General features: G+C 32.4%; 1 long non-coding RNA gene across 2 annotated transcripts; it reads right to left on the bottom strand.

Annotated features, from left to right (window-relative positions):
- Nucleotides 1-14,645: 14,645 nt before the first annotated feature.
- Nucleotides 14,646-23,880, bottom strand: LOC143225703 (uncharacterized). Of its 2 annotated transcripts, XR_013013996.1 has the most exons (3): nucleotides 23,678-23,880; nucleotides 18,362-18,481; nucleotides 14,646-17,761 (listed from the first exon to the last, which is right to left on the bottom strand). It is a non-coding gene; the product is annotated as an uncharacterized LOC143225703 (long non-coding RNA). The 2 variants fall into 2 exon arrangements; XR_013013995.1 differs by lacking the exon at nucleotides 18,362-18,481.
- Nucleotides 23,881-27,725: the final 3,845 nt, after the last annotated feature.

Below are 27,725 nucleotides of genomic sequence, written 5' to 3'. Positions count from 1 at the left end.
TGCTGAACATCTTTCGAACCATTCTTTCCATTCCCATTTATATAGATAGTTCGAAACCAGGTGACTGTGTGGGTTTTGCCATGGTTTGTTGTGGTTTTATGGTTGCACGTAGAATCCCCTCTACAGCTACTGTGTTCACTGCTGAACTGTACGCTATTTCTCTTGCCCTGGATCACATAGAAGCTAAGCAGTACTCAAACTTTCACTATTTTTCTGAGTCGCTTAGTTCTCTATGGGCCTTGGAAGCGCTTCACGTTAGTTCACACTCTGTTCTCGCCGATATTGAAAACTGGCTGGCCTATTTCTCTTTAACATCTACTTCTATCCAGTTTTTCTAGATCCCGAGCCACGTTGGTATTATATCTGCTCTGGCACTATCACTGCTGTGCCTGTTCCATACATGGACTATGGTCCTGTATTCAAGTCTCAACTCCATGCCAGTTGACAGTCGACTTGAAGTGAGCAACGTGAAAACAAGCTTTTCCAATAAACCCTATGTTGGACTTTGGCCGTCTTGCTTCCGTAAGGATTGGAAAGAGGAAGTTGTTCTAACTAGATTACGCATTGGTCACAGTTTTTTTAACTAATTGTTTTGAACTAATGCACCAATGCGTAGTCTGTGTAACACTCAGGTCACAGAAAGTCATATTTTACTTTCTTGCCGTCGTTATGACTGTCAACATTATATATATTCAAAATATATTATATATATTCAAACATCTAATACCGCCCTCTACATTTCGACACACAGTTACACAACCCCTTTCAAACATGTGGTCAGTTTCCGGTCAGTTACCTCTTTCTTTGTGAACCTGACGATGACCGAAGAAGGTCGAAACGTTGTTCGCTCTTCTATGTAAAATATTTTCTCAACCCAAACGAGCCGTTTTTGGATATAAATTTCTCAACAAGTGGGTTTCTCGACATCACTGATTATTATTTCATCACGGCGATTGTACGAGAAGTGTAAGTTTTTTTGTGTTTTTCTCAGTGTATTTGTACTTACCTGTTACCATTATGTCTGAACTAGCATACCGTACACCACTATTAACAGTACACGCTCACACGATCGTTAAGAAACTAAGAAATTTAAACCAACGAATTATTAATAGAAGAAATGACATTTATTTTATTCAACAATATAGAAAAGAACAACTAACCCCTAATTTTGTAAAGGTAAAACTTTCAAAAAATTTTAATACATGCACAAACATTATCCAAAATTTACAGAAACAACTACTTAAAGCCATGGTAAACACAAAATACAAAGAACTACATGACTTACAAAAACAAAAAATGAACCTAGATCATCAACTAGCATGCTGCATTAAACCAGAGATTTACGGACTTATACAACGAAACATAAACCAAATCAATACTAAGAACGACAGAGACAAAAAGATCTGCCACAACAAAAAACTAGAAAAACTAAGATGCAAACAACAGAAAAGACACCAAAACAACAAACCGTTGACTAACCTCATAATTAACAGATCCGACCGTCAATTAAACACAGACGAAAAACATCTACTTAACAAAGGACTCAACTTCGCAATAGCACCTAGGTACATTCCAACCTTAGAAATCAAAACATGTTTAGAAGACCTAGCCAGGAGACTTGTGATACTTTCTACAGAGAAGAAAAACAAGGAAACAACCAAACACAACCAACAGAAAGAAGACAACTTAGATAATTTTATTGACATCCAACAGCCAAACTTCCCAGGTAAAATTACAAATTTATATTTTCCAGAAACACCTAAAAACAACATCTTAAACGATTTTTTCAAAGAATTTCTCACAAAACGATCAACATAATTTCACAAAACAGAAAACTAAAAAACAACCTTACAAAAAGAGACATTAATTCCATTAAAAACCTAAAACAAGACAAAAACATAAAAATTCTAAAGCAGATAAAGGTAACGCTATAGTCATAATGAACATGAATGAATACATCCAAAAAATGAATAACATCTTATCAGACACGAACAAATTTAAACCAATACACACAAATCCAACAAAGACACACGAGACGCAACTGAACAAATAACTACTACAAATGAAAAAAGCCAACACAATTTCACAAACACTTTATTCCTACCTACGTAAAACCGACTCACGCACACCGCAAATATACGGCATTCCCAAACCTCATAAATCAGATTGTCCATTACGACCAATAATGTCCACATATGAATCGTTTAATTACAAATCTTGGTAAATACATAGCATGAGCATTCTCCAAATATGTAACATCAGCCAGCTCATTCATCAAAGACTCTTTTAATTTCAAGTCTAATCTAAATCAACTTAATCATAAAGCCTTAATGGCCAGTTTCGATGTTATATCCCTCTTTACAGAAGTTCCAACCACTGAAGCCTGCAAGATAGCCTTAGAACTCTATATCCGAGACCCTAACCCAACTATAGAAATTCCCAGTAACCAGTTAGCAACCCTCATAGAATTCACCACGATAAAGACAAACTTCATGTTCAACAACCAAAACTATATACAAACAAATGGCCTAAGCATGGGCAACCCAGTATCACCAGTTCTAGCCAATATTTTTATGACACAAGTTGAAACATAAGCAATTAACACAGCATTACATCCACCACTATACTGGTACAGATATGTAGATGACACGGTTGCGAGATTCAAATCTACAGAACACATACTTAATTTTTTCAATCACATTAACTCCATACATCCCAACATTAACTTCACATGTGAACAGGAAGAAAGCAATCAAATATCATTTCGTAACCTCAAAATTACAAGAACTGACACACAATTCAAAACAGAAATCCACCGAAAAATCACCCATACTGGACTATACATTCCTTGGGACTCAGCACATGAAACAAAACAAAAACTCAACATACTAAGAAACCAAATAAACATTCTCTGTGTCCTCTCTTCCACCACTTGGAAAGTAGATTGATGTTCTATACTAAAAATATATTGTGCTCTTATTTGATCGAAACTCGACTATGGATCATTTGTTTAATACTCTTCCAAGACCTCGGCCTTAAAGATGCAGGACCCCATTCATCATCAAAGACTTGGGCTCTGCACAGGGTCTTTCAGTACTTCCACAGTTTAGTGCTTACACAAAGAGTTTCATGAACTTTCTTTGTACCTCCACCATTTGCAACTGTCTTTACTACACGCTTCTAAACTTCGTTCCTTACCAAAATATCTCACCTGAGGTTGTGCTTTCCTTCGTCGGTAGACCATACTTTTTCAGAACGGACAATCTGCCATTGCTCCTTTTGGCCTTCGTATCCAGGCGCAGTTATATGAATTGAGTCTGTCTTTGATAACACTGCTGTATCCATTGGTCAGCCCATGGTTTCTTACAGTCCCTAGATGTGACTTATCTTTAAGTCGTTTGAAAAAATCAAACATTCCCGATTGAAAATACAGCTGTTTTTTACTAAAAATCTTTCGAACCATTCTTTTCATTCCTATTTATGTAGATAGTTCGAAATCAGGTGACTGTGTGAGTTTTGCCATGGTTTGTTGTGGTTTTATGGTTGCACATACAACTCTTTACTGACCTTTCTCTATAGTAACCAAACGAAATGATGATAATACAACTCTTTACTGGCCTCTCTCTATAGTAACTAAATTAAATGATAATAATAAAACTCTTTACTGGCCTCTCTCTATAGTAACCAAATCAAATGATGATAATAAAACTCTTTATTGTTCTCTCTCTATAGTAACCAAATCAAATGATGATAATAAAACTCTTTACTGGCCTCTCTCCACAGTAACCAAACCAAATGATGATAATACAACTCTTTACTGGCCTCTCTCTACAGTAACCAATTCCAATGATGATAATACAACTCTTTACTGGCCTCTCTCTACAGTAACCAAACAAAATGATGATAATACAACTCTTTACTGGCCTCTCTCTACAGTAACCAATCCAAATGATGATAATAAAACTCTTTACTGGCCTCTCTCTACAGTAACCAAACCAAATGATGATAATACAACTCTTTACTGGCCTCTCTCTACAGTAACCAATCCAAATGATGATGATAATAGAACTCTACAGCTTCTGTGTTCACTGCTGAACTGTACGCCATTTCTCATGCCCTGGATCACATAGAAGCTAAGCAGTACTCAAACTTTCACTATTTATACTGAGTCGCTTAGTTTTCTATGGACCTTGGAAGCGCTTCACGTTAGTTCACACTCTGTTCTCGCCGATATTCAAAACCGGCTGGCCTATTCCTCTTTAACATCTACTTCTATCCAGTTTTTCTAGATACCGGGCCACGTTGGTATTCTATCTGCTTTGGCACTATCACTGCTGTGCCTGTTCCATACATGGACTATGGTCCTGTATTCAAGTCTCAACTCCATGCCAGCTGACAGTCGACTTGAAGTGAGCAACGTGAAAACAAGCTTTTCCAATAAATCCTATGTTGGACTTTGGCCGTCTTGCTTCCGTAAGGATTGGAAAGAGGAAATTGTTCTAACTAGATTACGCATTGGTCACAGTTTTTTAACTCATTGTTTTGAACTAATGCACCAATGCGTAGTCTGTGTGACACTCAGGTCACAAAAAGTCATGTTTTACTTTCTTGCCGTCGTTATGACTGTCAACGACGGCACCATTTTAAACATGTTCTGTTCTAAGGCTTATCCATAACGTTACACAGTGTTATATGTTTTGGTGACACTGCCCACCTTGGAAATGGTTTTAGTTTCTTTAAAAGCCATTAATCTTTTTAATGCTATTTAAGTTTTTAATTTATAGATTAGACCTTTTTTAATGTGATTCCCCTTCAAGAATCAAAGTCCATCTTTTTCGATTTGAAATCAGAAAATGGTCATAACGTCAAATAACACTGAACCAGAACTGAAAAGGCCAACTTCAAGTAAATGATGGTGGTTTTTGAAAGTACCTGTTAGTCCAGCTGGCGAGTTATGATCATTACAATTATGCTACAGAAAGTCCTTTACAACTTACACCAGATGTAAACATTAGTTTTTAATGCTATTTATGTTTTTTTTAACTTTATTTTGTTTTATCTTAATTTACTTTTATGAAATTTATTAAATTTGCTTTAATTTTTACTTTTTACCGGATCTTTTGCGCAGATAGCCTAGCTGCTTTGTACCATAAAACACCAAAACAACCAACCAACGAATAGTGAGATTAACCGTCAGATTATAACACCTCGACGGCTTGAAAACATGATCATGTTTGATGTGAAGGGAATTAAAACCCGCGTCATTTAATCTGTGAGTGGAGCGCCCTAACTAACTGTCCATTCCAGTCTGACTCTGAAAAATCGAAGTGGATAAATAATAAGTTCTGCTCTTGAAACAGAAGCCAATATCAGATATGATAAAGTATCAGTAAAATACGAAAATATAAAATGATCAGACACATGGATTTACAAAAAGACTGGAAATGTAGCAATAACCATCCACTGTGACTTGATACAATGTTAGTAAAATTAATATTAAGTAATTTTGTATTAAAATATTGATTTGTTTTAAAAAAGAGTTTCTTTTTCTCAGCTATATACAGTGCGGCTTATAATTAAAGTATTTATTTTTAAAATAAGCTTAGTGAAATAACTAAATATGTAGCTTAATATCATAACATAAAGAAGCCATTTATTTTGATTTTCTTACGTACAGCGCATGCTCACATCATTCAGACGACACACGAATATGAGATGTATACATTTACTAGGGGCCTGGCATGGCCAAGCGCGTAATGTGTGCGACTCGTAATCCGAGGGTCTCGGGTGCGCGCCCGCGTCGCGCTAAACATGCTCGCCCTCCCAGCCGTGGCAGCGTATAATTTGACGGTCAATCTCACTATTCGTTGGTAAAAGAGTAGCCCAAGAGTTGGCGGTGGGTGGTGATGACTAGCTGCCTTCCCTCTAGTCTTACACTGCTAAATTAGGGGCGGCTAGCACAGATAGCCCTCGAGTAGCTTTGTGCGAAATTCCAAAACAAAACATTTACTGGTGTTAAAAAACAAAATAAAAACAATACACAATTCAGAGCTCCAGTGTAAATACAGAAGATATACAGAATATTGTGGATACATCATTTATATTGTAAGTAAAACTGAGGGTTGGTTTTATTTTTTTTTAAATTTCATGAAAATTGACTTTATAAAAAACACGAGGAAAGTAAACATCAGCACCTTCACAGTGTATTAAATTTTGGATTAAATAAATGAGAGTTGGGGCTATTTTTGGAAATCATTAGCTTGTATTAATTCTATCATTAATATTTACTGGTATTTTACATCATTCAAAGATTAAACATATCCCAGATTCACCATTATATGTGAGGTAACGATCACACTAAACATAGTTTTCCTGAAATAAGATTTAGAAATAATGAACATATTTTATAAACTTCTGATTTTTGGATTTATATTCTTAAGAAAGTGATCTCAAATTAACTATATTTAGGTACAGCATCCCTAATTTATGACTACGGACGAAAAGTCAGAAATACTCATCACTTATGCACATACTGTTAACCTAATAGAGAGAACAACTGTAACCGTTATAAGCCCCAGAAATTATGAAGAAAGATGTACTCAGCAGTAAACCTTGGCTTGAATTTGGAGCTTTGTAATAAGTAGCTTGAGTATCAACCACCAGGAGACACACAAAGTAGCTAATATGACTTAAAAAGAAATTAAGAATTCTCACAGTACCTGCTAGGCGTTATAAAGAACATTTAAATACTAAAACCAAAATGTTCCATGGTACAATAACAATAATAACATTAAAATAACAGCATATACATATAGTTTGTTATATAAAAAAAAAAGTAAAGTGTTTTCGTACTAACAGTTTTTGCTTGTTGTCACAAACTTCCCATCTTTACTAAGTCTTTATTTGACGAATTGTCAAATACACTTCCAATTCATACAAGTGATTTATTAAAATCTGTTCTACCAACTCCATTTTGGAGCACATTTTACCATTGTGGTTTACTCTTACACAGTTGTGCTTCCTAATCACTGTAAACCAAAGAATACAACAATCAGGATAAAGATAATTTTACTTTGACTTGTTAATGAAATGTTTTCGTTGTTTAAAAGGTAAATTTTGGAATATTTTTTCACCTTTATGATCCAGTTCAACGCATTGAGATTAAAACGATTTTCTTCAGGAACTCTCAACAATTTTAACACTTATTAATCAAACAGAAATTTGTATGAGAATGTTACACAATTTATTCAAATTTCTTAAGCGTAACTCATTTGAGAAAATCGATACTATATGTTACTTTAATATGTAGTAGTATATTGTGAGATGTAAGGAAAATATTAGTTTACACAATTTCTTCAAAAACAAATGTTTACAAATTTCGTATTTATTTAAAATAAAATTGTTTAACTTTTAAGTTGTACTTGTAAAGTTGACAGACAGATGACACTCTTGCCGTATATCAGTTGTATATTTCTGTCATTTCTTTTAAATTCTGAATTTTTCTGAACATTTTAGTTCTTGCTTGCAGATTATGGAAATACTTTAGTTAGATGGTGATAAAATTGAATGAAACGTGTGTTTAGTATCTTAGGTAAATAAACAATTTAAATTGGATAAAAAGGTTTTCGTGATATTCCATATAATGAAATATACTATTATTAATATTATTGTATTCCAGTTACTGTTAATATAAAGAGCAAAGTTATTATACTTGTAACTTATACATATGATATGTATAATTCCAGGATCTTGCACGACCTCTTGTAGATTCAATAATTATCATTCCAATTCTTAAAGGATTTCTTTTGCTCTATGTATCGTCATTCAGTTCCTTAATTTTTCCATAATTCCCAATGACATGACTCTTTGTAATATTGAACACGAGTATCATTGAACAGTCTTCTGCTTTAATTTCTCTAACAGGTAAAGTTCTTAATGCCTTACAAAGTCTTAAGGACTCAAGACTTACCCTACATGGCCAAAAGTATGTGGACACCCCTTCTAGTAAGTGAGTTCAGCTATCTCCGCCACATTCATTGCTAACAGGTATATAAAATCAATCATACAGCCATGCAATCTTTATAGACAAACATTGGCAATAGAATGTGTGATACTGAATAGCTAAGTGACTTTCAATGTGGCACTGTCATAGTATATCACCTTACTAAGAAGTTACTTTGTCAAATTTCTGCCCTGCTAAAGCTGCCCCATTCAACTATGAGTGCTATTATTGTGAAATGAAAACGTCTAGAAGCAAATACAGCTCAGCTACGAAACGGTAGGCAGCACAAGCTTATAGAACGGGATCGTCGAGTGCTGAAACGGGTAACAATCGTCTGTTCACAGTTGCAACACTCAGTGCTAAGTTCCAAATTGCCTCTGGAAGCAACGTCGGCAAAAGAACTGTTCGTCGGGAGCTTCATGAAATGGGTTTCCATGGCCGAGTAGCCGCACACAAGTCTAAGATCACGATGCGCAATGCCAGGCGTCGGTTGGAGTGGTGAAAAACACACTGCCATTGGACTCTGGAGCAATGGAAATGCGTTCTCTGGAGGGACAAATCCGCTTCATTATCCAGCAGCCTGACGGACGAATATGGGTTTGACGGATGCCAGAATGCTACCTTCCTGAATGCATAGTGTCAACTATAAATTTTGTGGAGGAGAAATAATGGTCTGGGGCTGTTTTTCATGGTTTGGGCTCGGCGTTTTAGTTCTAGTGAAGGGAAATATTAATTCTACAGCACACTACGACATTCCAGAGAATTGTGTACTCCCAACTTCATGGCAACTATTTGTGGAAGACCCTTTTTTGTTTCAGTATGACAATGTTCAAGTGCACAAAGCGAGGTCTATAAAAACATGGTTTGGCGAAGTTGTTGTGGAAGAAATTTACTGGCCTACACAGAGCCCTGACCTCAACCCCATCGAACACCTTTGGGATGAACTGGAACTCCGACTGCGAGCCAGGCCTTTTTGCCCAACATCAGTGCTCCGATTTTACTAATGCTCTTGTAGCTGAATACGAGCGATTCCCCGCAGCCATGTTCAAAAATCTTGTGAAAAACTTTCTCTGAAGAGTGGAAGATGTTATAACAGCAAAGGGGTACCAACTCCATATTAATGCCCATGATTTTGGAAAGAGATGTTCAACAAGCACATATGGGAGTCCACATACTTTTGGTCATGTTGTGTAATTACTATTACGCCTTTTAGTTGTTTTATACTGGTATCAGTAGTTAAGGTTCGGAAGCAAAAGTGGATATCAGCAGTACATGAATGTGATTATCTTTGTTGCTTTAGTAAATGGACAGATCATTAACAATTTTTTTGACAAACAACTTTTACTCTTAGAAAATTCTCAAAATAGACACATCTTTCAGAATAATATAACCCGAAGTTTCTTTTGTTGTTTCTTAATATTTCAATAAGTGAAAATGGTAACTGTAATAACTAGAAGGTATAAAGTTGATGTTATGGAGTGTTAAACTCAATTTACTACCCAGAATATGTGCACTAGGGTAAATAACACTACTCTTTAAATGTCAGAAAAAACTGGGTGTCAACAGAAAATCTGCATTATATTATAAGTGTTAACCATTATGTAACAAACTCATCTGGATCATATCCTCAAGAACAGAGGTGTTACTCATATCACATTTATTCAACCCATAAATAGAAACAAGGAAGTTTGTTTGTTATGAATTTCACGTAAACCTATACTAGGACCATCTATACTAGCCGTCCCTAAATTAGTAGCAAAATATTAAAAGGAGATAGCTAATTATAATCACTCACCGCCAACGCTTGGGCTTCTATTGTAATGAGATTGACCGTCAAATATTACGCCCCCCTGGCTAAAGCCAAGCTTTTTCGTTGGGATGGGAATTTGAATCAGCGACTCAAAGACTGCGAATCAAGCGTCCTGACCACTTGAACATGCTGGAAGTAACCGTCTCTAAGTAATTATAAAATGATTACTAATATTATTTAACTACACTGACACATTCTATAGGAGAGTTCAAGAATATCTAAGAAGGTCTAGAATGCAAAACGTTAATGATATTCAGCAATTTTTTCTATATATAAAATGTAAGGTGAGTTCAATCACAAAAATCTGTAAGATCTTTTGTAAATTTTAAGCGAATACAAATTTTTAACTGTCTATGCTAAATGGAAAAAAAATGACATGAAACATATCACCAGTAAATGAAATTGTGAATTTTCCTAATTGAACCAAAAATGTGAATTAAAGAAAGTGATTTTATAAACTCAGTTATTTCCAGTACAAGAAAGTGTAAGACAATTAGTATATTATACATTATTTATTTTCCTGGCATCTTGGGAAAGAATAATTAAGTTCAGTTTCACTATCATGCCTGTTACGTATATCTAACATTAAATAGTATACCGAAATTTAATATTATGCATTTTTCTTGCTGCTACCAAAAAATAAATCAAATACGATTTAGATAATTTAGCATACAGTTTTTTACTGAATCCATTTGTAGTACTTCTTTTAAAGAAAGTTATTAAAACTTGGAAAATACGTCGATATGAAAATTAGGTAAAGATTGTCTTCTCTAAACAGATGTAATGTGTAAACGACAAAATATTCAAAATATAACCTTTATTGAATCCCTATAGTGGTTAACATTGATAACTTTACAGTGCAAATGCTGTTTTTGTAATTAAAAAGAAACAAAACAACGTTTCCTGAAGAAAAACAATTTCCGATAGGATTAGATACAATGCTTACAATAAGTTATATGAGCTTATGAAGAGATGTCAGTCCCTTTCTCGCCCTTTCAGTCGTGTGAGCGTTATAATGTCACGGTCAATCCCACTATTCGTTAGTAAAAGAGTAGCCCAAGAGTTGGCGGTGGGTGGTGATGATTAGCTGCCTTCCCTCTAGTCTTACATTGCTAAATTAGGGACGTCTAACATAGATAGCTCTCGAGTAGCTTTGTGCGAAATTCAAAAACGAGGAAAAAAACAAATATCACATCTTTTTACATTGTTACATTAATAATTTTTTCACATCTTTACGTTTTTACTCACGTAGAACAGATAATAACATGAACATTTATAATTTTTTTAAAAAATGTATATAAAATTACCTTATGTATCACACAAATGACTATCATATAAAACACACGAGAAATTATATTTGCAGTTACATCAAGAGTCCTTGTTATATCTTTTTACTCACATAAACAAAGAATAATCCGCACATCATATGTAATATATTCCAAATATTTAACAATACGTCGTGGGTTCGAATCCCCGTCGCACTAAACATCCACACCCTTTTATCCGTGGGGAGTTATAAAGTAACGGTCAATCCCACTATCCGTTCGTAAAATAGTAGCAGGTACTCAACAATACTTTTACAAAACCCTTTTTATATATTTTTGTTAAAATGCTTTATTTGATTCGTGATCTCATAGGCTATGTAACAATAATGATTACTGTAATTAGTTCAATAGTAATTTACGACACTACGTAAAACAAACACAGATATGTGTCTGGTGAAAGCTATTCTTACAAATTATATATATATATTATTAGAAAGATAAATTCTTATAATTCAAGCTCACTCCAATATGTTTTTTAGAAAAATATTATTTTTATCCTGTATGTTATTATAGCAATATTTTAAAACCAATTCTATCATTTCTGAACTTATATCACTCCCTTCAAATGTCTAAGATTCCAACTGTTTCAAGCAGTCATCTACCTGAAACGTGACATAAACCGTTCTGGGACTTATTCTAAGCCCCTAAATATCAGACGAAAATTAACTTTACCTTCTTTCAAAGGTATTCATAGATGTCATAAAACTGTAACTTTATTGACTCTCCAAACACTATCTGTTTGTAATATTACTGATTTTATGGGTTCCGCGTTGTAGGAATGCTTACGTGTTGTTATAAAGTATTTGTTAATTTATACATATACATGGTCCCATGTGGAAGTAAGTACACACATCTGTGTCAGTTGTACAGAGAAAGAAACATTTGTTGTAGATGTAAGCGTTTGTTATAAATAGAGAGGAGAGAAATTAATGTATTTGGAGCTAAATACATTAAGATCACGTGAGTCGTGCAGGAAGAAATGACAACCTCTTGTAAACATTTAAAAGTAATTTCTAAATACATCTGATTAAAGTTATATTTGTTTTCCTATATAGTTAAACATCAATACAGTTTTATCATTAAGGTCTTTGTCTTCTTAAATATTATGTAAATATGTTAATTGAAGGATCACAATTTGATTTAATAAAAATAATTCAGAGGTATATATATATTTTTCATAAAGACATCAAATATACAGTAGTTGGCAATATATATCAACAATGTAAGCAGACAAATGAATAATGCGGGTTATGATATACACTATTAGGTTATTGATTGTTACCTTGCCTTTCACTATTGTTAAATACATTGAATAAAATCACCAAATTGTGTTCCTGAAGCACTTTCATATGTGTTTGGTTTATTAATAAGAAAATATGTGGATAGGCTATCTATGGAAGTCAATAGGCTATACTGTTTTAATAAACCTTTTTATAGTTTAATAGTTATTATCTTAAAATTAATTTATTTTATGATGTTTTATGATGGTTCTCTGACCTAATTACTCTATCTCCAGCTATTTAATTTACATTTTGACGCTTTAGTGATGAATCTTTTAATCTTCTTTAATTAATTATGCCCATAATGTAGCGCAATCATCATTAACGACTTCTCGTAGTAATAAACTACAACTATGCTTTCATTAGGACGTGAATTCTAAGATTTTTCTGTAAGGAAAAATGTTTGTTATTAATCTTCATAGTGTTATTTATGAATAGGAAGAAAAACTTTGTACAAAGAATCATATATCATTCTCGGCAGCTTTACACCTCAATGAATCATTTTTTTTTCTTTATTTAACGAAACAAACCTTCAGTCGATCATTGTGAAACGAACTCTGTACTTTATATCCACTACCCGGCGTTGTCTCATTGGCACAGTAATTTCTTAAGAATTTCTTGAAAATTTTAAATCGTTATGACCATTGCACTTATCTTACAGAGGCATTGCTTTAAAACATCAAAGTAATTCACCTCAACAGTAGGAGACGAAAAACATCTTTTACAACTTATATAGATCAATTTCTTTTACTTTAGCTGATCACACACTCTTGCACCAGCGATGCAACACAAATTTGTGAATATATTATGTGTGTGTACACTGGTAGAAATACCAATCCATTAGGGTTGTTGAAAAATACTGCTGAGAAAGGTGTATCTTTCAATGAATAGAAATTTAAAATAAAGCCCCTAAATGTTATGGAATGAATTTCTTCAGAAGTTCAGGAACTTTCATCTGATAGTTAAACATATTTTGGAAAGTACTCCATTTTTTGTATATACGTATAACACAAAAACAATGTGCAGCTACGTTTGAAATTTATACGCAAAATGGAAAAAATGAATCTTTTCTATTATAAATATAAAAATATATATTGAAGTTTTAACGTGACGTAGGTTTCGTTGGTTATTTGTAAAACTGCTACAAGAAGTATCCAAAACAAAATAAACGTTCCAATAAAAAGTACATAGACAACTAAAGTGATACTAATTAAATAGATTTTAAATTATTCCTGATCTGTATATCTAAGTAAAGCAATCAAGAAGAGGATGATCTGAAAATTGTTTTCAAATCTATCCAAATAGTATCATATTATTTGTTTGTATACTTTGTGTTGCAGCATTTATTTAGTTTTGGATACTTTTTATACGAACTCTACCAATAACCAATTACCCACTCTATTTATTAAAGTATGACTTTGTTTTAGACGTCTTTTTAGTCTCATGTGACTATCGAATAAACGCTACATCTCTAAACTTTTAGCATTGGCATATCGATGATAACTCTCACTTTTAGAACAAGTAACGTCACAATAACAAATTTATAAAGTGTAATCCTAACTTTGACCTATAAATAACTGTAAAAAACTGATAAAATCAAAAAGTAAAGTTTACAACTTTGTGATTGTGAATTTAATTATTGTTTCATTATTCTTTATAACAAAATCCATATGTAATTAAAAAAGATAATTATTTTCAATACTTTGTTTGTTTGTTTTTGTTATACTTCTATATATTTTATCTTCAGAAACTGTGGCATGTCTATTCATCGACGTGAAGCTTTATCTATTAGATTTAATGAAACTTACTTACGTGCATCATACATTCAATATGCCAAAAGCTAATATCCACAGTCCATACGTATATGTAGTCTTATAACAACAAAGTAATGACTGAATTTTTATCATGCTAGTGTATTCGACTAATAACACATCCAAAATAGTAGTATATATTGATTATTCTTCAGAATAAATTTGAAAATACGCTATACACTCTATAAGAATCTACAAAACAGAAAACTGAAATATAACATATGGCATATGAAGAAAACATAATTATTGGCCGACTGAGTTACAGGCAACACAAGAAAATTTAATTAATTTAATTAAAAATTATGGGAGCAAAGCAAACAGAATTTAAAAGGAAAGTGAATATATTCAACACATCTGCCCACAGGCTAAAGTATAAACTAAATTATCAGACCAAAATAAAAAAAAATGTTTCAATGAAGAGCAATTCATTTTTATTTATAAGTTACAAAGAGTATCTGTGAAACGATATTTACACTCAAAATTATCATCACATTTACATCTGATCATTGACATATTGAATCTGCAAAGTCCAAAAGTACCAAATGTGAACGCTCGACTGTATATACATATACAGCAAAAATTCTCTATAATAGAAATATCTTATCAGAAAAAGTAGTACACAGTTGTTTTTATGATTTCAAAAAACTAAGAAAGACACATGATATACAAATAGCTAAATTTATATATTGACAAAAAACGCGCAAAAATATTTTACTAATATCATCAGTGAATAAACTAAAGGTTCTCAATATTAAATACTCGCCTCATTTTAAATATAGTTCTTGAATATGCGTTAAACTTTGAAATAAGAAATAACATGACGGATTGTTTCATCAGCCATGATACACATAATATTGTGAAGTGATAATATATACAAGTATGCAAATAAAAATATCCCTTCTAAATTCTAATATGATTACAGTCTACTCGACTTCAGTAGCATAGATATAGTAAGTGGGCATGTGTTAAATTTAATCATAGTTTTTCTGTCTCTACTTATTTCATTCCGATGACAAACATTGATAACAAAAATAAAAAATCCTACTAACCAATTTTTTCACGTCAGCATAGCTTTTGAAACTTGTTTTTCTGTTTTTGTTGTAATTTTTACTAATCGTAACAGATTTATAGTTAAATATTTTTTAATATTTTTTGTTTGATGCAACATATATTTATAAATGTATGTAACGTATATTGTTAAAGGCGTTTTGTGAAAGTTCCACTTGCTCTATAAATTTATAGAAGATTTTCGAGAGAAAGAATCAACAATGTACGATCTATATAAAATAATAGTGATTGTCAGTAGTTTTACTAAATGATTGTTTTAAATAATCATCTTAAAGTGAGACATTTATAATATTGTTGAATCACTATTATGAACCATGGAAGCTATAGTTTCAATAATCACTTATTAATCCGAAAACTAGAGACATTTGACCAGAAGTGTCGAGATATTTCGAACATTAAAATCCATTCAATTTCGTAGAATTAATTTCGGACGTTAGTAGTTTTACGAGGGCATTAGAAATCTTTCTCAGTGAAAAGTGAGCTTATAAACCAAGTGAGGCCAACCAAGAACAGATATTGCTAGCTTTGCCATCAAGAAAAGCGTACCTGTGTATAAACATAGAATTAATTCATTAATCGTCAACCGTCTATAAAATATTCAGTTTTGCCCACGAAGAATAATCGGTACTGTTTGTAAATTTGTAAGACCCTTATATATAAAGCTATTATTAATAATGTTATTATAATTTGTATTGTTGTTTGTACATTGAAATATATTTGTGTTAAGAAAGAATCAATCTTGTATGTATCATACTTGTTAGAAAATTTCGTAAAATTTATAAATATAAACATTCAATTAACTCTAAAATTCAAATTCAAATTTCGGCTATTTGAAATTGTTATATGTTAACATACATAACAAAATAAATTGGAGGTCCATCTGAAATAAACAAGAAACGGTAACATAATTAAGTATCGTATTTAATATAATGATTTAATACTAATATACTATAATGCTGCTAATTATTATGGACATACACGTAATATGTTCAAATGTGTTAAGTTATATATACATTTCTGAGAGAGAAACAAGTCGTAATACAGACTAAATTAGTAAATGTACTTTGAAATACTCACTTTTTAAGGAAGTTGATTAAATGTAACATATAAATCCAGGATAAATTACTTAGTACAAAGATAGACCATCAAGCATTATAATTTTCTAAAACTGGTTTAGGTTTTGGAGACAGTACTTGAGGATGTCTTTTTTAATATCAACATTTCTATACTGTATCACCTAAAATAATTTCAAATATTAATCTGAAGGAAGCATCGCAGAATACCATCAATATGTTAGAAAATCAATTTTGCTTCGGCAAAGATAATAAAATGATAAAATATTATTTATGTATTTTTCTATTTTGGTTATTGATGTATTTGCTTATACCGCTAAGTATAATACAAAAAATAATTATTGTTACACCCGAGATGCTCCAAATATCTGGAATTTCTTTGAAAAACAATAACTGCCAGCAGAATAGAAAGGTAATGTGAGAAGCTGCTCGAACAACAGAAGCTACTCCAGCTTGTTCTGTTTTTAATCCTTCATAAAGTAAAGCTATTCCAACTATCTCGATAATGGAACAGAAGACAATTAACAAAGATGGTTCTCCACACGGTATGACTAGAAGCTGTCTCTCTGAGGCTATAATGATTAAACTAACAATAATACCAACCCATCCACTGTTAAATAAAGTCACAGAAAAAGGAGTATCTTTCAACCAGCGTGTACAAATTATGTTAATAGCTCCGAATATTGTTGAAACAAAAGCCATAAAAACACCGTATGTACGATCTGATAAAGTTTTACTATTTAATGCTTTGGTTTGTTGGATTTCTAAGGGAAGTTTTGATACCAGAGCAACACCTACTACAGTTAACAATGCTGATATAATTTGTAGTAAGTCAACTGGTTCTTTCAAAACTGCTCTGGCTATCACAGATACCATAATTGGATAACTGAAAATGATGACACTCGCTTCAGCAATGGGTATATAATGAAGTGCACTGTATCTCAAATACACTACCAATGGATAAACAACACTTCGAATTAATATAATTTTTCTGGTAAGTGGTGGACCGAGAGGACAAATATTCTTAAATACAAGAGGTGGAATACTGAATACTGTCATAAAAAACTGAGTTAACCCAGAGTACATTGGCTGTATCTACAGTTTTTAAATACCTAACAATAGCATACGCTGTGGAAAAAATAATAGAAGCTAGCACAGTAAAAAATAAACCTTTATACATAAATAAAAGTCTTAAACCAGAAGACATTTCTATTTTCTCGGTTGTCACATTAAAACTTTCATCTTGGATGATTGGAGAAGCTTTTTGGCAGGTCAATTTCAAAGATGTTAACATCATCCTCTGTGCTAAAGGTTTTGGAATTGTATTTTGTAAGACTTTTCCTTCTGGTGTCCATGCTTCTTAGAAGCAAGCTTTAATATGTCCTGTTAACTCTAAAAAATAAAGATATATGATGTTACCTTTTAACATATAGATTAAAATAGAATAAAGTTTTTACATTTTGCCGTTTGTATCATTAAGTTTTATATTAAATAAACTAATATAATAATAAGCTAAATTATTTATTTATAATAAGCTAAATATCAAGAAAATACTGATATCACTGATCAAAATGGTGATAACAATTTTTTAATCTGCCCCCTGACTCGGGATTACACCTTCTGTTCCACCAGAAGTCTAGCAGTTTAAACAATAGAGTACGTTTTCGCAAAAATAGTAATATAAAATATATACGTTTTCCACAAAGTACTGAAATCAGTTCATAACATAAATTCAACGTATTAAGTGAATACCAAATAAATTTGAAATTAGTTTAATGCGTTATTCGTGGTAGTGTTATCGAAGTAACAGTGTTTTAAGCTAGCTTCAGAAGTTATATAAGATATATTTAAAATATTTTAAATTCTTGACCGCGTAGTTACAGTCAATGACTCATCTAAAAATCGTACATTTTGAAATTAGTCATTTTGCACAATACTGATGGGAAAACGGTTCTTTCTAAGTTTTTCATGTTTAAAGGATACCCTTTGTACCTACAATTATCGACGATCCATTTGTGGATGAAGACTATAGGTAATTTCACCAGTTTCATTACACAGACGTCTACGTGACGACGAGAAACCCACTTGAAGTGAAAATGTATCTCGTGACTGCTGGTATGGATATTAAAAAGTTTATTAAAATAAAGCAACAACGTTTCAACCTTCTTAGGTTATTTTCAGGTTAACCAAAATAGTTTACAACTTATCGTTGCCGAGCACATCTGAGGGACGAGAGTGTAACACGGGTACGAGAATGTAGAGGGCGATGATACATATGTTAGGTTATTAATTATTTTGGATATAAAGATGTTTCTTTCTTTATATTGGTTTAATTTTGGTTTGTGTTGTTGTATAAGTAGGGGATCTTTTATATCGCGTTTGTTTATGTTTGCGTCCCTACTTAGTATCTCAGGTTTTCTTTGGCTATATTGTGGTTATTTGGTTTTCAGTGTTCAAAAACATGTTAAAGCGTTTTTTCGTTTGTTGAATCTGGTTTCTATTTTTCCGCTTTTTTCTACAAGAAAGAAATCGTGGCAGTTGTTATATTATATGTTACAAATAATGTTAGTGTTGTGTTTGTTAATGTATTATTTACATAGTATGGACTGAAGTTTTATCCTGGTTTTTGAATGAATTTGATATTTACTGGAATGTTGTGTTTGATACTTGCTAAGTCTAACGAGGGGAATAGAAATCCTGATTATAGCGTTGTAAATCCGTTCGTAAGTGAACTTAATGATGAGGTGTATAGAGTTAACGTGTTTGAAAAACTAAGTATTTATTCTGTAGACGTGAATCCAGCAATTGTATCGTCAAAATACCTGTACTGGTATAGTGTTAGGTGTAAAGCTTACACACTCTGCTAACCGATGATGATGAAAGATTTCATCTGTCCAAGTGTCAAAGAAATATCAAACTTTATTTATTAGGTCGCTTTTCTTTGTATAAATGGTTACTTTATAAGCGGTAAAAATATTTTAAACAGCTTAAGCCTCCTAACAGTATACATCTTTTTTACATTTGTTAACGTTTGCTTTAATGACGTTTGAAAGTGTGTGATTCAAAATACACAAACTTAAATCCGAGTAGCACACATTCAGCTTACGTTACAGTGTAATATTATATAAGTACAAGCTATTGATTTATGTAAATTGTGATTTTTTTTTCATTATCTCACCTTGAAGTTTTTGTTTCTATTATTTTAGTTACTATTGTAATAATAAACGAACTAAAGAAATGAAATTAGTAACGTTTTAATGAACTGTCAGACACTCTTTCCAATAAAACTTTATATTTTATTTTCTCTACTGCTATATTATTTTTGAGTATCTTAATTTGCTTAAGGAAAATAATCGTTGGAAGTATGTATGTTTTGGTTGGGCAAAGCCACATCAGGCTCCCTGCTGAGCCCACCGAGATGAATCGAACCGTTCATTTTAGAATTATAAATACGTAGACAAACCGCTGTACTAGCGGTACATAGTTGGAAGATGCAAAATAAAACATATAGTATTTTTGATATTTGTAGAAAAGTTTCAAAAAGGTTATGCTTCTAAGCTTTTGACACTTATTTTCTGTAGCAATTTCATTGTTAGGAGCTAATTTAGAAACTAGACAAATCAAAATGAACAGTACTGTATGTCCTTTTTCAGCATGGATCAGTATCCTGATATGAATAGAAGGAGGGAATAGTGCTGAAGAAAAAATATATGAACTTATTTAAATATGTTAATCAATAAATGTCTACATGGAGAGCAAATATAATATTCTATGTTTCACACAAAGTAAGGTAAATTGTACATCACTTGATTGGTTTTAATCTTGTTTTTGTATTTATTTGTTATTCAGGTTACGCTTCTCGGGCCCAGCGTGGCCAGGTGGTTAGGGAGCTCGTCTCGTAGTCTGTGGGTGGCGGGTTCAAATCCTCTTCACACCAAACATGCTCGCCTTTTAATCATTGGTGTAGTATGAAATGACGGTCAGTCCAGCATTTCGTTGGCAAGAGAGTAGCTTAAGAGTTGGCGATGGGTTGTAACACCTAGCTGTCTTTCTTCTTGTCTTACACCAATAAATTAGAGAGGGCTAGCAAAGATAGCCCTTGTGTAGCTTTACGTGTGATTCAAAACAAACAAACAAATTTACACTTCTCCCATTAAGGTTGGAATTGGCTTGTGTTGAAATGGATATGAACGAATAATTTCATAATTATGGCTTTGTAGTTGAAGTTTAGGGTTGCAATTTACAATTTATTAGATATAGACATTAAATTAAACCTTAAAAAAAGAAACTTGAATAAGCAGCTGAATGTAATTTTTTCTGTAATATATGAATTATTTCAGTATAGTGTCATGTATTAAATCAAAGGAGCTGAAAACCTTTGATGGAGCATATATAAATATATATTACACAATCTGTTTTACATGGAGGAATTAATATCTCAACTTACTTTCATAGACACTGAATTTTTTTACAAAAATATAAATATGGCAGATACATAAGTATTTTACAACTTCTTAAATGGAAGCTTAAAACAATATAATTTTACAAGGTTAAAGTGGCTGACTTTATATTGGCCGAATAAAAGATATGAGATTAATTTGAACAAAACAGGGATGTTTTATGAACGCTAATATTCAGTTAGAAAATAATACAAAAGTCCAGTAGAAGAACAAGGAATCGTAAGAAGATACATCAGATCAGTGATCTTTCTAAGATGGAACTGATCTTTTTTTCAAGAAAAGAAACTGCCTTCATAGTACATTTTTTCTTCATATTTTTACATGAAATAAAATAAACTATTCTAATATTCTGCAGAAAGCAACATATAATTTCAGAATACATACTTACTAGCTTTTAAATAACACAGGAGGTGAAGGAAGCATTACAAAAAAATTATACACGATTCTCAATGCCCGCATATCAGGTCTGTTGACAAAGTAGATCCAGTTAAAGATAATCGGAAAGAATTATTTGCAATTTAACACAAAGTGTTATTATTGTAAATGGTAAAAAGATAAACTATAGATATCTGTAAAATATAGAATTAAAATGCTATACGCATGGATTACAATTACCACAATTCCGTGGCCATTTTCATATATTCTATGAAAAAAATACTCAAATCACATTGGAAAACCAAAACCTTTGGTAACATTCAAGTATTTAATGGGTAAAGATGTTTATATTGTTTCGTGAATTAACAATGCAATAAGCAATATTTTACCTAAATTATAAACACAATGAACTAAATGATAGATATATTAATACGTTATTACTGAGCTCACCTTTAAATAGTATTAATGCCCCTTTGCCAAATACAAGGAATGAAACGTAGTTTGTACGTTGAACATAATCCAAGATAACTAAGACATTGATCATCTGTAAACAAAGAAGATTACTAACTGCATTGTAGCATTCACTTCATTTAGATAGGTAAATACGTCTAAAGGTAAGCCACTTTCTGTATCCAGCATTTTTCCCTTAATTTGTCTACGAACTCAAAATGACATTCAGATCAAAATAAATTTATCTTCTTATGCAGTTCGTAAAATAGAGCAAGTACTTTTCCCCAAGAAAGCCATCAGACTTCAGTATGAAACAGAAAATTTTTACGTAAACTTTCCATATCCTCACAGAGTAAAGTGGAGATCTTCGCATTAAGTTGTCTTCATTTTACAAAATTATCTATTTTTATGACATCACCCAATATCTCTTTTAAGTCATCTGGCATTTGTTTCATTGCAAGTTTATGACGATAAAGACAGCAGTAGATACTCTCGATGTCCCGATTTTTCTTTTTTCATGCGTGCTACTGCTCCTGAAAAGTTTTCAGTCATAGCTGCAGCCACATCAGTGCAAATGCTTGAGTAAAACTGCCGTTGGATGTCATGTTCTTACATGAATTAATCGATCCGTTTAAATATTTTCGCCTCTTGTTTGAGTAGGCAAATGTTTGCAAATAACATGTACTTTTCAAAATTAGCTTCGTGAATATAGAGAACAAACACAAGCAACATCGTATAACCTGCCACATCTATTGATTTGTCCATCTGTAGCAAAAAAAGTTGGACTCGCTTTTACTCGCCTTGTTAACTCCGTTAAGCAATTTGTTGACATATTCTTGATTTTTTGATAAACCGTGTTGTCACAAAGGAGCATAGAGTTAAGGCTTTTAAGAATTTTTTCACCAATCGTGCACTCTACTAAATCATTTGTTCGTGGTTTTATCAAATCTTCTGCAATTGTGTGAGCTTCATATGCTTTTGCGATATGGCAACTAATACGATATGAAGCAATAAGAGCACCTTTATTGTTCTGATGGATAAATCAACGAAATGTAGCTTTCCTTGCATTTATTTGCAAACACAATCTTTTGAAATATTCGTAAGTTGGATTTTTTAATTGGTTTATAGATGCCGTTTTAACTTTGCTGAATGCAAATTACTGTTACACAACACTGTTCCACATTTAACATACAACCTAATAGGTCCATCTTCGTTACCAGTCCATGTAAAACCATATTCAATAAAATTTCATCACACTTTCTTTTCATTCTTGTTTCGGTGCTTCTTGCATCATCCTGCGTTAAAGTGCTTGCACACGACGATAACGCCAATTAATTCGTATTATGCCTCGGAAGATTTTTTCTCGTATCAGATTTATTTCTCATATTCAGCCACTTTTCCATTATAAGGGTGGCAATTAATAGTGCGATTGAGCGTCAAATTATAACGCCCCCATTCATTGTTTCTTATGGCAGGCTGGCAACAGGAGGTTAAAACTTATTGACGATGTATCCCCACCGTTATGTGGGCCTTACTTTCATATTCACCTCTGAAACCCATGGTGCATTGTACCACATTGTAGCTGTTACCCTGGGATCTTTTGAGCTGATGCAGTTTTTTCTTAACTTAAGACACAAGTAACAAGATATTAACAATTACAGACATATGTCTTATATCCAATGTGTTTACTAAGCTTCAAAAGAGAATAATCTTTAGAAAATAATTTATACAAAAAATACTTGATAAGTTATAAAATGATCGTTTTACTGAATCTAACATCACTAATGTTTAATTTATTAACTAAATAATTAACTAAAGATCAATTTATCGATGGCTCAGTGAATGTATTAAATCAGGTGATACAGAATTTTGCAACATAAGATAAACTGAATTATTGAAACGTTAAATTAACTGAAATGAAAGTCAACTATTAGAATGAATATTAGTTCAAACATCTTTAGCCTATTTCAAAGAAACCCGTAGATGTAATAAAAATGTCTCCTTACCACCTTTCAATCATTACCTGGTTATGAAATTCTTGATTTTGTTTTTTCTGTGTGGTAAGACTGTTAAGGTATCTTTGGTCTTTCAGCTTTATAAACTTGCAAATAGATATAGCACTGCGTTTCTCTGGCTAGCACCGATCTTAAAGCCTTATACAGACCTACCTCTCTCAAAGTGGTGTCAGTCTATCCAGGTGCTACAACTCTACGTTATTAACATATGGTAACAATAGCCGGTGTTATGACTTATCCAATATGCATGGTCTCATACAGAAGTACAGATATTCGTACAAATAAAGGCACATGTAGAAACTGTCAACATATGTTGTAGAAAGAGAAAAAAAAAGAGACGTGAGTCGTTCAAATTTACAGAAATATACTTTATTGAACGTTTAAAAACACTTTCTGAATACATTTCAATAAAAATATATCTGTTTTCATGTTACAAAATAATTAAAAATGTGTAACAATTATATATTAAGAATAAAATTAATCTGAAGTATCATTTGATAATGCAAGGATGACTAAATGTACGTGTGATGTCTTTCATATCTGCAAAAGACCAAAACTCATTGTGGCTAGCTGACACAGAAATATTTTAAAATTCCTATAAAAAAGAGTAGAAGAAGTATTCGACAACCTGTAAAGCCACACTATGAAAACGTTGACACGTTCAGAGGAAAGAAAAAGCAAAATAATATTCGAGGCTTCATAATTATATGAAGAAAATAATTTCTAGTTTAAAATAAAATAAACTGTGGTTTAGAAAAAAAGCAAAATGTGACATTTTAAGTTTATAAGAAGAATAAATAATATTTTATGATAGTTAACATAAAGAGAAATATTTTACACTATAGTTTAAAAGAAAATAAAATTTTATGTAGTGATTTACAGAAAAATGTTATATTAGTCATATGATTCCCATGAAACCAGTATCTACCTTGAAAGGTTTAAGAGAAACGATATTTTAGGTATCAATTCACGGATAAATAATTATTTAAGTTGTGATTAATCACTTAAATAAACGAAGTAAAGTACAGTTGCAAGTCGCTGGTGTTACGTAATATAATTTATGCCGGAAAATCTCCAATTTATGATGTTATGAAGTACAGTTTACATCGCCTAAAATGGAGTTAAATGATACTTTAAATTTAAATGTTAAACAAATGTCCGTATGTATGCATTCTTGAACATTTACCAACAAGATTCTTTTTTGTAATAAATATATTTTATAATGCAAGCCATATTACTATTTACAATAATGGTTATAACAAACTTACAAACAATATCAAGTGTTTTTCTGTTCTGGAACTTCCTTGATGTCTTATTGAAGGTTTACGATGAGTGAAATAATTTTAAGTTCATACAGTTACAATTCACTTAAAGGTGAGCTAGCGCGCTCAGCATTCTTTGTCGAGAATTATATCGATGAACTTATATTATGATAATATAATATTATCTGTAATATGTAATATTCGAAATTAATAACTTTTCTGGTCAAATATTTCATTTGCCAGAGAAATAATCTGTAATCACAGTTATAGTATTTTTACACTCGAGAATTTACTGTAACATAGATGGGAATTTCGTAACACAGATTTAACAGCATTAGTTATGTACATTAAAAATTTAACTGAAATAGATATACAATAATAAATCCTTCACTAAAATCATCCTACTAAACTCTTGGACTACCCTTTTATATTGCATAGCGAAACTTGTCTGTTGTTCTAGGTAATACGTGTTACTAAGTATTATTAAGAATGTTTTATGATATATAACACCTAAATGATGGTGTAATTAAGATAAACATTTTCTTTATTAATATTTATCGATCGTTATAATTGGGGCATAGCGACAGCATGCTTGGATGTGGTAAATAAGTAATGGACTCAAATAGCGAAATTTCGTTGAACTCTCTTTACACCTTCGTAAGCAAAAGACTTATTTGTGTAACAACTAATAATATCATTAAGTTACGACTGGCTGCATTCAGTTAATTAGATGATATTTAGTTGTCCGTTTCTTCTTTTTAACAGTTCTAACTTGGGAACTGATGAGATTTAACATAATATGTTAGCTCATATTACTTTTCGAAATGTATAATTTTAGAAGTCTATATTAGAAACACATAATAATCCATATACATATATGGCAAAACAATTAAAGATGTTTCGACAATTTGTACAATTCTATCATGTTGTTGTTGTTTTGAATTAAGCACAAAGCTACACAAGTGGCTATCTGTGCTATGCCCACCACGGATATCGAAACCCGATTTTTAGCGTTGTAAGTCCGCAGACATACCGCTGAGCCACAGGGGGGCTAATTACTTTTATGTTGATAAACAGATACACTTTACTTGACGGAAATACTAGCTCCATAAAAGAATTGCATGTGTGTTTTTATTATAGCAAAGTCGCATCGGGCTATCTGCAGAGTCCATCGAGGGGAATCGAACCCTTGATTTTAGCATTGTAAATCCGAAGACCTACCGCAGTCAAACGGGGGACTACAATTCTATGATATCAATGTTATTAAATAAGAACAATAAAATTGTTTGTTTGTTTTTGGAATTTCGCACAAAGCTACTCGAGGGCTATCTGTGCTAGTCGTCCCTAATTTAGCAGTGTAAGACTAGAGGGAAGGCAGCTAGTCATCACCATCCACCGCCAACTCTTGGGCTACTATTTTACCAACGAAAAGTGGGATTGACCGTCACGTTATAACGCTCCCACAGCTGGGAGGGCGAGCATGTTTGGCGCGACTGGGGCGCGAACCCGCGACCCTCACATTACGAAGCGCACGCCTTAACGCGCTAGGCCATGCCAGGCCCCACAATAAAATTAAATCACATCCTTCAAATCCGACTTACACGCGTTTTGGGGGGAACTCACTTTTCATAAAGAGTTAATAAAACAAAACAGCTTATCTTTTAGTAAAAACTTGCATACAAGCATTATTGTCATTAACATACATTTGTCATAATAGGTTAAGTAAACCTCTCTTTTCATCTTAAAATATCATCACACCAAACTTGCTCGCCCTTTCAATCATGGTGCCGTTATTCTGGCGATCAATATCATCGTTCGTTGGTAAAATAGTAGCCCAAGAGTTAACGGTAGTTGTTGGTGACTAACTGCTTTACCTCTAGTCTTACACTGCTAAATTAGGGACGGCTAGCGTAAATAACCCTCGTGTAGCTTTGCGCGAAATAAAAAAAACCAAACATCAGAAAATAAATGAAGAAAAATATAGCAAATGGACTTGAAGAACTTATTCTAAATATAACTTTTATAAAAATAAATAAATTTGTCCACAAAACACTGATCGCTGGTGTGAACGTTGGATAGAACACTCCATAGATACGTCTTATAATCAGTTTAGTGCAGAATAAAGATGGTTTCTAATCACCCGATTTAATATAATAGTTGAAACCACAACCATTGTATATGAAAACTACACCAGCTTGTTGTTGTAACGGAATTGTATGAATACCATTCCCTCCCAAAGCTGTTGTAGATCTTTTGAGGTTGAACGAGAAGTACGGCTGGAAATATAAGTGCGTGAAACTATCAATTTCAAACGTCTTTTAGACGGATAATACATTGTGTTTTGCTCTTTTTCTCAAATAGAATAAAGTCCAGCCACGTCGATTAACATTATAGTTTTACAGATATATTTTATATACCAGTATAAAAAATTCGCAAAGAACAACCATTTCATTTGACTTTAAGAAAATAAATTTTCCAAACCAGAGAAAATTTTACAAAAGTATACGTACAACAACAACATACCTTTTTTATTTCCCAGGAAACTATGGAGTAACTTGTAATAAATTAAAATGTTTAGAGGAAATATGATAATCATTGACTCAATCAGAAAAAGGCCGGGCATGGCCAGGTGGGTTAAGGCGTACGACTCGTAATCTGAGGGTCGCCGGTTCGAATTACGGTCGCACCAAACATTCTCGCCTAAATTATTGATTTGGAAAAAATTCTAAATTTTTGAAATTATCTTAATTAAAGAGCATGACATGATATTAGTTTATAAAATAACCAGAGATGA

Source organism: Tachypleus tridentatus, chromosome 9 (genome assembly GCF_004210375.1).
Source record: "Tachypleus tridentatus isolate NWPU-2018 chromosome 9, ASM421037v1, whole genome shotgun sequence".
Classification (NCBI taxonomy): domain Eukaryota; kingdom Metazoa; phylum Arthropoda; class Merostomata; order Xiphosura; family Limulidae; genus Tachypleus; species Tachypleus tridentatus.
The sequence above is the reverse complement of the archived record's forward strand: the minus strand, read 5'-3'. Positions and strand labels throughout refer to the sequence as shown.